Genomic DNA, 11,850 nt, shown 5'->3' on the forward strand with positions numbered 1-11,850 from the left:
AGGCTGGCAACTCCCACCATCACCACGAGTAGGGTAGAGACTGAGAGTGAAGGCTGGCAACCCCCATCACCACCACGAGTAGGGTAGAGACTGAGAGTGAAGGCTGGCAACCCCCATCACCACCACGAGGAGGGTAGAGAGGTGAGAGTGAAGGCTGGCAACCCCCTTCACCACCACGAGTAGGGTAGAGACTGAGAGTGAAGGCTGGCAACCCCCACCATCACCACCACGAGTAGGGTAGAGACTGAGAGTGAAGGCTGGCAACCCCCACCATCACCACGAGTAGGGTAGAGACTGAGAGTGAAGGCTGGCAACCCCCACCATCACCACCACGAGGAGGGTAGAGACTGAGAGTGAAGGCTGGCAACCCCCACCACCACCACCACGAGTAGGGTAGAGACTGAGAGTGAAGGCTGGCAACCCCCACCACCACCACCACGAGTAGGGTAGAGACTGAGAGTGAAGGCTGGCAACCCCCACCACCACCACCACGAGTAGGGTAGAGACTGAGAGTGAAGGCTGGCAACCCCCACCACGAGTAGGGTAGAGGTGAGAGTGAAGGCTGGCAACCCCCACCATCACCACCACGAGTAGGGTAGAGGTGAGAGTGAAGGCTGGCAACCCCCACCACCACCACCACGAGTAGGGTAGAGACTGAGAGTGAAGGCTGGCAACCCCCACCACCACCACGAGTAGGGTAGAGACTGAGAGTGAAGGCTGGCAACCCCCACCACCACCACCACGAGTAGGGTAGAGACTGAGAGTGAAGGCTGGCAACCCCCTTCCCCTCCCCCTTCCCCGGCGTCACCGCCGAGTGCACCGTCGGTATCTGTGCCGGGCCCTTCCCCGTGGGCCCGGCGCTCGAATCTGGTGCCAGAGCAAGGAGCAAGTCGTGGCATCGTTGGGCGCCAGGTCTCTGTCGTACCTCGCCGGCCCTGGTATCTCAGCTGCTACAGGGAGCACACCTGGGGGTGGTGGTGGTGGGGGTGGTGATTGTGGTGGTGGTGGTGTAGGTGGTGGTGTTGGTGGTGTGGGTGGTGGTGGTGGTGGTGTGGGTGGTGGTGTGGGTGGTGGTGGTGGTGTGGGTGGTGGTGGTGGTGTGGGTGGTGGTGGTGGTGTGGGTGGTGGTGGTGGTGTGGGTGGTGGTGGTGGTGTGGGTGGTGGTGGTGGTGTGGGTGGTGGTGTGGGTGGTGGTGGTGGTGTGGGTGGTGGTGGTGGTGTGGTGGTGGTGGTGTGGGTGGTGGTGGTGGTGTGGGTGGTGGTGGTGGTGTGGGTGGTGGTGGTGGTGTGGGTGGTGGTGGTGGTGTGGGTGGTGGTGGTGGTGTGGGTGGTGGTGGTGGTGTGGGTGGTGGTGGTGGTGTGGGTGGTGGTGGTGGTGTGGGTGGTGGTGGTGGTGTGGGTGGTGGTGGTGGTGTGGGTGGTGGTGTGGGTGGTGGTGTGGGTGGTGGTGTGGGTGGTGGTGTGGGTGGTGGTGGTGGTGGTGTGGGTGGTGGTGGTGGTGGTGGTGTGGGTGGTGGTGGTGGTGGTGGTGTGGGTGGTGGTGGTGGTGGTGTGGGTGGTGGTGGTGGTGGTGGTGTGGGTGGTGGTGGTGGTGGTGTGGGTGGTGGTGGTGGTGGTGTGGGTGGTGATTGTGGTGGTGTGGGTGGTGATTGTGGTGGTGTGGGTGGTGATTGTGGTGGTGTGGGTGGTGATTGTGGTGGTGTGGGTGGTGATTGTGGTGGTGTGGGTGGTGATTGTGGTGGTGTGGGTGGTGATTGTGGTGGTGTGGGTGGTGATTGTGGTGGTGTGGGTGGTGATTGTGGTGGTGTGGGTGGTGATTGTGGTGGTGGTGGTTTGTTAACGCTACGAACCCGGTGACCCGAGTTCCATTCCCGCTCACGGCCAACACCAGCGACGATTATCCGAACCGGTCCTGGGCCTCCCCTAGTTCGACTCGGCCTCAATTGAGTAGCTGGTGTAGCGGTGCTGTAGTGAACATCGCTAGCACCGGGGAGAGACAAAGGCGGCCGGGCGTGGTGCTGGCCACCCACCCCCTCGTGTGCCACCGTGCCGGCCTTCATAGGGGGCAAGCTAACAGCACTTGCCCCTACAGTCTGTTAGAGGCTACACGGGGGACCTTTGTCTGTGTGTCTCTAGGTGCTGCTCGCTAAGAGCACTTGCCCCTAGCCTGTTAGAGGCTACACGGGGGACCTTTATCCTTGATGGTGCTTGTGTGGTGGTTGGAATGTTTTTGTTAATGCCTCAACTTCACCATGGCAACCATCGCTATCACGACCACCACCATCACCATGGCAACCATCGTCAACAACATCCCCAGACCCACGTCATTGCCACGACAACCATCGCGGCCGTCATCACCATGACAACCATCACCACGACAACCATCATGACCACCACCATCGCGGCCGTCATCGCCACGACAACCATCACCACGACAACCATCACCATGACAACCATCACCACGGCAACCATCATCGCCACGGCAACCACTGAACAGCGTTTCCATGGGCTGTGTCCCGTTGCTAGGCGACGGGTGGCATGATCTCCCGGCGTGGCACCGTGGAAGGGGGCCCAAGAGGACGGTGATGGAGGCCTCCCACTCAGCATGGCGGTGGTGAACCTGGTGGGTGTGGGGGGGGGGTGTGGGGGGGGGTGTGGGTCTGGGGGGGGGGGTTGTGGGTGGGTTAAATCCTTTGTGGGGGAGGGAGTGAGTCCATTGTCATCACCATCACCACCACTGTCACCATCGCTATCACCGTCACCACCATCACTACCACCACCACCATCACTACCACCACCACCATCACTACAGTCGTCACCACCGTCACCACCGTCACCACCGTCACCACCGTCACCACCGTCACCACCACCACCACCGTCACCACCACCACCACCGTCACCACCACCACCGTCACCACCACCACCGTCACCACCACCACAGTCACCACCACCACAGTCACCACCACCACAGTCACCACCACCACAGTCACCACCACCACAGTCACCACCACCACAGTCACCACCACCACCACCACAGTCACCACCACAGTCACCACCGCCTCAGGCTGGGCCACTTACCAAGGTGGAGGTTTTGGATTCCCGTTCCGTCTCCGCCGTGGACGTGGCCCCAGAGCAGCGACGTCGTCGCCTCCCTGGGGTGGGGGAGGGGCGGTGCAGTGCCCCCCCCCCCCTGGGCCCCCACAGGGAGGACAACGCTAGGGGGGGGGTGAGTGGGCGGGGGGGGCACATTGATGTGGATGTGGTTGTTAATGTGGATGATGATGTTGTTGTGGATGTTGATGATGATGTTGTGGATGTTGATGATGTTGTTGTGGATGTTGATGATGTTGTTGTGGATGTTGTTGTGGATGTTGTTGTTGTAGAGATGAGGCAGTGCCCGGTTCGTGCGAGCTGTGATTCCTGCAGCAGAGACCAGCCGAGACGGTGAGTGGTGTGGGGCTGGTGGCGAGTTGGTGTGGTGGTGAGTGGTGTGGGGGTGGTGGTGAGTAGGTGGTGGTGAGTAGGTGGTAGTGTGTGGTGCGTTGGTTAGGTGGCGAGTTGGTGTGGTGGTGGTGAGTAGGTGGTGGTGGTGAGTAGGTGTGGTGGTGGTGAGTAGGTGTGGTGGTGGTGAGTAGGTGGTGGTGGTGGTGGTGAGTAGGTGGTAGTGTGTGGTGCGTTGGCGTGGTGGTGAGTGGTGTGGTGGTGGTGAGTAGGTGGTGGTGGTGGTGAGTGGTGGTGGTGAGTAGGTGGTGAGTGTTGTGGTGAGTAGGTGGTGAGTGTTGTGGTGAGTAGGTGGTGGTGTGCTGGTGAGTAGGTGGTGTGGTGAGTAGTGGTGTGGTGAGTGGTGAGTGGTGAGTAGGTGGTGAGTGGTGAGTGTATCCCCTCCCCGGGTCACCTCAAAGGGGGTGTGTGGCTGTTGGGTGTCCACTCCCTCACGCAGTGAAACCCCACAGCAAACCAAACGTCCCTCGGGAGCCGCACGGATGGATTCACCAATCCTCCTGCTGCTGCGAGCGTCCCACAGCCCCGGGACACAAGTGCGAGGCGTATGGGGAAGTTGTCCCTGAACGAGGCGTGTCGCCTGAAACGTCGCCCGTTAGGGGCGGGGCTAGGTCGTGCTGCTAGCTGGGGTGAGGTGTGGGTGGCTGGGTGAGGTGTTGTGGATGAAGTGTGCGGGTGGCTGGGTGAGGCGAGTGTGGGTGGGTGGCTGGGTGAAGTGTGGGTGGGTGGCTGGGTGAAGTGAGTGTGGGGTGAGTGAGGTGAGTGTGTGGGGTGGGTGAGGTGTTGTGGGTGGGTGGCTGGGTGAAGTGAGTGTGGGTGGGTGGGTGAAGTGAGTGTGGGTGGGTGAAGTGAGTGTGGGGTGGGTGAGGTGAGTGTGGGTGGGTTGCTGGGTGAGGTGAGTGTGTGGGGTGGCTGGGTTGAGTGTGAGTGTGGGTGGCTGGGTGAGGTGGGTGGCTGGGTGAAGTGAGTGTGTGGGGTGGATGAGGTGAGTGTGTGGGGTGGGTGAGGTGAGTGTGGCTATGTGAGTGGGTGAGCGAGACTGAATCAGTGAGGGCGGTGATAGCGATGGAAGAGTGACCTAGGGAGTGGATGTGTAAGCTTTGACTTTAACGTAGCTATTTCTAAGACCAGTCACAAGCTAATCACTCAGCTATATCAATGCTAAATTCTCCTGTTTGATATGTAAACCCCTTTGTCAAGTTGCCTCACCTCTCTAAACCAGCTTAAAAGTCGCTACGAATCTTAACATCGCTCATTGAAGCTCTGTCGTCCCGACAGGTCTGTTCCTTTCACCTGGAGACGGCCGCTTGCGTTGTGGCCGAGACGTTGTGAGAGTTTTATTGTTTTATTATTTTATTCTCATTCAACACGGCGGTGACTTTACCGAAAGAACCAAAGAAGATGAATCCTTGCAGTCACGAAAGCTTTAAATCTAAATAAAACCTCCACACTCCAATATGCGAGCTCTCGTGCTTGCTCAACATGGTACTCCAGGAGATGTTCCACTCATTGATCCGTACATTTAACCCTCAACGGTCACGTTTGTTAACCGGGTAACGGCACAATCGCTTATTCCTCGGAGTAACGCGAGCATGCACGGCGAGAGGAAAGGTCCTTAAAAGTTAACGCAACGATATTCATACGAAGGGGGAAAATAACTTCCTGCTTTAGTCCCGGTGAGAAGCATAGCGCCTTGGTTTTGGAGGTATTCGGGACGAGTTTATCAGCAACTAGCTGATGTTGTAGTTTGTCGAAATCCCCCTGTAGCTTAGCAATCACGTCATCCGGAGAGCGGCCAGCAGTAGTCAGTATCGTGTCATCTGCGAGCAGATTTACCCTGGAGTGATCCTGGTCAGTGCCCAAGTCATTGACAGAGGACAAGAATGGCAGCTTCCTTTTAGTTTAAAATCTAACCAACAGAGCACGCTTGTTAAGAATTTTGAGAAGTGTGTATCTGAAGGTTCTCCCAAGCCGTAGTCGGGTTGGGGCTATCACAGACCCTGCCCATCCGAGGGAACCGCATCTTTAGCAGATGCCCGAGTGCCCGAGTATCTCGTGGGATGCTCGACTAATTCGGGGAGGGCCTTTGGGTGCGGCCGATGACCACCTCGCCACCAAACGTGAGCGAGCGACCGCCCGAGTTTTATTTATTGCCCAGAACGCCAGGGCCGCAACGCGTGGACGGAAGAATCCCGTGGCCTCCGGCCTCCCGCATGGCGGCCGTCTCCCAAGTCGTCGAGACCGGCGTGCCGCTGCGCCGTTTTTGAAGAGCGCCTTGGCGGCGGCGGGGGCGGGCGGGCGGGTGGGTTGGTGGGTGGGTGGGTGGGTTGGTGGGTGGGTGGGTGGGTTGGTGGGTGGGTGGGTGGGTTGGTGGGTGGGTTGGTGGGTTGGTGGGTGGGTTGGTGGGTTGGTGGGTGGGTTGGTGGGTTGGTGGGTGGGTTGGTGGGTTGGTGGGTGGGTTGGTGGGTTGGTGGGTGGGTGGGTGGGTTGGTGGGTGGGTGGGTGGGTGGCTTGCCCAGCTTCGAGCGCAGGTGCAGAGCCACGCCGGGCGGGCGGGCGGACTCCCGCACGGCCCCCGCCGCCTTTCCTCCGCGCGGAGACGCCACCGCGAGCTTCCCGGCCCGGCCCTCGACGCCGGCGAAGCCGCGACGTTTTTTTAGGCGACCGCGAAGTGTCTAAAAAAGAAACAAACCGAACCACGCGAAACTGTTGCGTCAGAAATGCACCTCGCGCCTTTTTTGAGTTCCTGCCAGCAAATGTTCCGTTAGAACGTGGACGACCCCGTCCACTGAGCCGCGCGTTCTCCCCGCTAGACGCTGGCGGGTCCTGCCCGGGCAGATTGTTGCTGGTCCGGCGGGCGTCTGCGTGGGGGGTGGGGGCGATACGCTTGGGGCGCTCTGCTCCCACAGTGGCAGCCGCACGCGGTCACCGTGGTCGCTTTGACGAGCGACGAGCAACTTGTGACTCGGCATTGCCGAGAATGACCACGGCATGCGGCTGTCTTAGCGGTGAAATGATCACATATAAAACAATAAAATTCTCACGGCGTTTCTACTGCAACACAAGAATCAATCATCATCAGGTGGTGAAAACCATCAGGTGTGAAAAACAATAAAATAATAAAAAAATATAAAACAATAAAATTCTCACGACGTTTCTACTGCAACACGAATCAATCATCATCAGGTGTGAAAAACATCAGGTGTGAAAAACAATAATACAAATATATAAAACAATAAAATTCTCAGGGCGTTTCTACTGCAACGCAAGCAGCAATCATCATCAGGTGGTGAAAACCACAGCAATATTTTTTTTTTAAAGTGGCGTTTTTATTTTTAAACGTTAGCGCCACGCGGAGCGATTTTGGCAGTCATTCAGATGGACGAGTCCATCTATATTCTTAGCTCTTTCGGTAAAGTCACGTTGAAGGGAAACAATACAAAATATATTTTAAAAAATTCTCACGACGTTTCGACCATAACACAAACAGTCGTCATCAGGTGTGAAAAACCAACGGCAAGAAACATTTGAAAGAAGTGGCGTTTTGCGTTTATTTTTAAACGGTGTATTTAAAAAAAAAAACGCTAGCACCACAGAGAGCGATTTGGCAGTCATTCAGATGGACGAGTCCATCTATGTTCGGAAAAGAGGAGGGGGGGAGACGAAAAAATAATGGATGCTGTCTGAAAGCCACCGTAAGCGTGATCAATCAATTAAGACCCGAAATGGTTTATAAAATCCTTCCAATGATTGCTAAGCCCAGAGTCCATCTTCACGGTTGAGATTGTCTCTGTGCTTGTGCGTCTGGATAGCCTCGTGAACGAATCTCTCATGGTAGCCAGATGGCTTGCAAAGAACCTACAACCACAAGACAACTTAGATTAAGGCCATCAGTCTAACTCCAAACTACAATAAGCCAGAATCCATCTTCTCGGTTGAAATTGTCTCTGTGTTTGTACATGTGGATAGCCTCATGAACGAATCTCTCGTGGTAGCCAGATGGCTTGCAAAGAACCTACAACCACAAGACAACTTAGATTAAGGCCATCAGTCTAACTCCAAACTACAATAAGCCAGAATCCATCTTCTCGGTTGAAATTGTCTCTTTGTTTGTACATGTGGATAGCCTCATGAACGAATCTCTCATGGTAGCCGGATGGCTTGCAAAGAACCTACAACCACAAGACAACTTAGATTAAGGCCATCAGTCTAACTCCAAACTACAATAAGCCAGAATCCATCTTCTCGGTTGAAATTGTCTCTGTGTTTGTACATGTGGATAGCCTCATGAACGAATCTCTCATGGTAGCCAGATGGCTTGCAAAGAACCTACAACCACAAGACAACTTAGATTAAGGCCATCAGTCTAACTCCAAACTACAATAAGCCAGAATCCATCTTCTCGGTTGAAATTGTCTCTGTGTTTGTACATGTGGATAGCCTCATGAACGAATCTCTCGTGGTAGCCAGATGGCTTGCAAAGAACCTACAACCACAAGACAACTTAGATTAAGGCCATCAGTCTAACTCCAAACTACAATAAGCCAGAATCCATCTTCTCGGTTGAAATTGTCTCTTTGTTTGTACATGTGGATAGCCTCATGAACGAATCTCTCATGGTAGCCGGATGGCTTGCAAAGAACCTACAACCACAAGACAACTTAGATTAAGGCCATCAGTCTAACTCCAAACTACAATAAGCCAGAATCCATCTTCTCGGTTGAAATTGTCTCTGTGTTTGTACATGTGGATAGCCTCATGAACGAATCTCTCATGGTAGCCAGATGGCTTGCAAAGAACCTACAACCACAAGACAACTTAGATTAAGGCCATCAGTCTAACTCCAAACTACAATAAGCCAGAATCCATCTTCTCGGTTGAAATTGTCTCTGCGTTTGTACGTGTGGATAGCCTCGTGAACGAATCTCTCATGGTAGCCGGATGGCTTGAAAATTTTGTGTTTCCATTCTGAGCACAAGTACATGTTGTGCTTGATGCAGAAGTGATTCCTCGTAGGAGGCTCTCTGTTTGGCGTTTTAACGTCTTGACGCCGCTGTTTTGTTGCCAGATAAAAAGGGAAAAACCTATTCTTCACATTTTGGCACTGGCAAAGGAGGCCCCATAGACTTCGCCTCTCAAGGCAAAGTCTCGTAGCTCTTTGGGGGGTGTCCATAAATGACGTCACGCGATTTTGACCGATTTTTTTTACCCAAAGTCAACCCCCCCCTCAAATATGACGTCACAAAGCTCTGCCCCTCCCCCACCCCAAACAAAAATAAATAAAAGACGCTTCAAATCGCTTTAAACTATTGTTGTCATTGTAGTGCGTGTTTAATGTGGCGCTGCACTCTGATGTTGTAGGAGAAAACATTTATTAACAGAGTCTATTGAATTAAGTGGTTTTTACACCTGATGATGATTTTATTGTTTAATATATTTTTATTATTTTATTGTTTTCCTTCTAACGTGGCGACTTTACCCAAAGAACCGAGAATATTAATCCCTGCGGTCACGAAATATATTTTTTTAACAAAGTCCATGTTGTCTATAGTGTTGGTTCTTTCGGTGAAGTCACCTAGAAGGGAAACAATAAAATACTAAAAAAAATATATAAAACAAAAAAATCGTATTTCGTGTTGTTTATATTTCTTTAAAGTTGCGCATTTTGATGTGACGTCACATTGCTCAAACCCCACCTCGTCATACAACGTCACAAATGTCTGACCCCTCCCCCATAGGTGCGTGACGTCATTTATGGACGGCCCCTCTCTCCTACGTCAGCAGCCCTCCACAGCTGAAGACGGTCGCTTGTGTTGTGATCGAAACGTCGTCGTGATCCGCTAGTTAATTTCCTACCTCCGTGATGACTTTGCCGACGGAACCAAAAGATCGTGGATTACTGCAGTCACTGAAGCTGCAAATCAAGATTGTTTATCAAGATTTAGAGATGGGCGTAGCCCCAAGTGCGTCGGCAGGCATGGGCGGGGCATCTGATGTTAATGTGGTCCAAGTGGGTCACAGCAGCATGGGCGGGGCATCTTATGTTAATGTTAACCCAAGTGCGTCAGCAGCATGGGCAGGGCATCTGATGTTAATGTGGCCCAAGTGCGTCACAGAATGGGCGGGGCATCTTATGTTAATGTTAACCCAAGTGCATCAGCAGCATGGGCGGGGCAATCTGATGTTAATGTTGGCTCCAAGTGCGTCAGCAGCATGGGCGGGGCATCTGATGTTAATGTGGCCCCAAGTGCGTCAGCAGCATGGGCGGGGCATCTGATGTTAATGTAGCCCCAATTGCGTCAGCAGCATGGGCGGGGCATCTGATGTTAATGTGGTCCAAGTGCGTCAGCAGGCATGGGTGGGGCATCTGATGTTAATGTGGCCCAAGTGCGTCAGCAGCATGGGCGGGGCATCTGATGTTAATGTGGCCCCAAGTGCGTCAGCAGGCATGGGTGGGGCATCTGATGTTAATGTGGCCCAAGTGCGTCAGCAGGCATGGGTGGGGCATCTGATGTTAATGTAGCTCCAAGTGCGTCAGCAGCATGGGCGGGGCATCTGATGTTAATATAGCCCCAAGTGCGTCAGCAGCATGGGCGGGGCATCTGATGTTAATGTGGCCCAAGTGTGTCACAGAATGGGCGGGCATCTGATGTTAATGTGGCCCACGTGCGTCAGCAGAATGGGCGGGGCATCTGATGTTAATGTTGGCTCCAAGTGCGTCAGCAGAATGGGCGGGGCATCTGATGTTAATGTTGGCTCCAAGTGCGTCACAGAATGGGCGGGGCATCTGATGTTAATGTGGCCCCAGGTGCGTCAGCAGCATGGGCGGGGCATCTGATGTTAATGTTGGCTCCAAGTGCGTCACAGAATGGGCGGGGCATCTGATGTTAATGTGGCCCACGTGCGTCACAGCATGGGCGGGGCATCTGATGTTAATGTGGCCCACGTGCGTCACAGCAGGCATGGGCGGGGCATCTGATGTTAATGTGGCCCACGTGCGTCACAGCAGCATGGGCGGGGCATCTGATGTTAATGTAGCTCCAAGTGCGTCAGCAGAATGGGCGGGGCATCTGATGTTAATGTGGCCCAAGTGCGTCAGCAGCATGTTCAGAGAGAGACTTGGGATCAGCTGAGCCTTCTTATCCCGGAGTTTGTTGAAGGATCTCAAAGTTACGTGGAAACCCTCCCCGTAAGAGGCGGTTACATTTAGATTTAAATCTTTCGTGACCGCAGGGATTAATATTCTCGGTTCTTTGGGTAAAGTCGCCACGTTAGAAGGGAAACAATAAAATAATAAAAATATATATATATAAAAATAAAATTCTCACGACGTTTCGACTGCAACACAAGAAGCAATCATCATCAGGTGTGAAAACCACTTAATTAAATAAGACTTGTTAATAAATGTTTTCTCCTACAACATCAGAGTGCAACGCCTCATTAAATACGCACTACAATGACAAAAATAGTTTAAAGCGATTTGAAGCGTGTTTTAAATATATATATTTTGGGGGGGCAGGGCTTTGTGACGTCATATTTGGGGGGGGGTTGACTTTGTGTGACGCTGTGACGAGGGGGTGGAGGTCAAAAATCGCGTGGCGTCATTTTTGGACGGCCCCTAATAAACAAATACTTAAAGCGCGTGGTTAATCTGCGGATGATCGAGACTCGAACTGTAGTCTGATTGTGATTGGTCGGCCGCGCCTGTGACGTCACAATTACATTCGGCAGGGGGCAACGGTGGTGGCCGTCGTTTGATTGGCTGGACGGGGCTGCTGCGGCGGTGTTGCCAGGGCAGTGGGGGGGGGGGTTGGAGAACTGACCAATAGCGAAGCGGGTAACGACGGCGGGGGAGGGGGGGACTGACCAATAGCGAAGCGAGCAACAACCGCGGGTGGAGGGAGGGAGGGAGGGTGGGAGATTGACCAATGGCAACGCGAGAAATGACGGCAGGGGGCGGGGCGGGTGGGGTTCTTGACCAATGGCGAAGCGAGAAACGACCGCGGGGTGGGGGGGAGGCCGCTTCGGTCGTCAGGCGAATCGCCAACCGCCTGATGGTGACGTTGGGTCCCGCGAGGGATTACTTTCGGCCGCTGGATGTTACCTCAGCGAGCAAAACACAACACAGACCGTAGCAAAAATTTCCCCCCTTCCCCTTTCTAATTATAAACGAAGCCGACGTTAAACGACCCCCTCTTCCTCCTCCTAAGATTCTGGCGCTATTCGCCAACTAATTCGAGGAGAAAAGCCGCTTTGTTTACGCGGATTCTTTGCGGGCAGGACGAGCGCGGACTGTTTTCGACGCGGCGGCGGCGAGGCGGTTCCGCTATAAAAGCTTCGCGTGTCGCT

The 11,850-nt window shown here is 53.9% G+C and overlaps 1 long non-coding RNA gene across 1 annotated transcript; it reads left to right on the forward strand.

Annotated features, from left to right (window-relative positions):
- Positions 1-254: 254 nt before the first annotated feature.
- Positions 255-959, forward strand: LOC116937354 (uncharacterized). Its single transcript, XR_012931656.1, has 2 exons — positions 255-549; positions 654-959. It is a non-coding gene; the product is annotated as an uncharacterized LOC116937354 (long non-coding RNA).
- Positions 960-11,850: the final 10,891 nt, after the last annotated feature.

Source organism: Petromyzon marinus (genome assembly GCF_048934315.1).
Source record: "Petromyzon marinus isolate PM22_M1 ecotype Great Lakes invasive population chromosome 77 unlocalized genomic scaffold, UKy_Petmar_22M1.pri1.0 chr77_unloc.3, whole genome shotgun sequence".
NCBI lineage: Eukaryota > Metazoa > Chordata > Hyperoartia > Petromyzontiformes > Petromyzontidae > Petromyzon > Petromyzon marinus.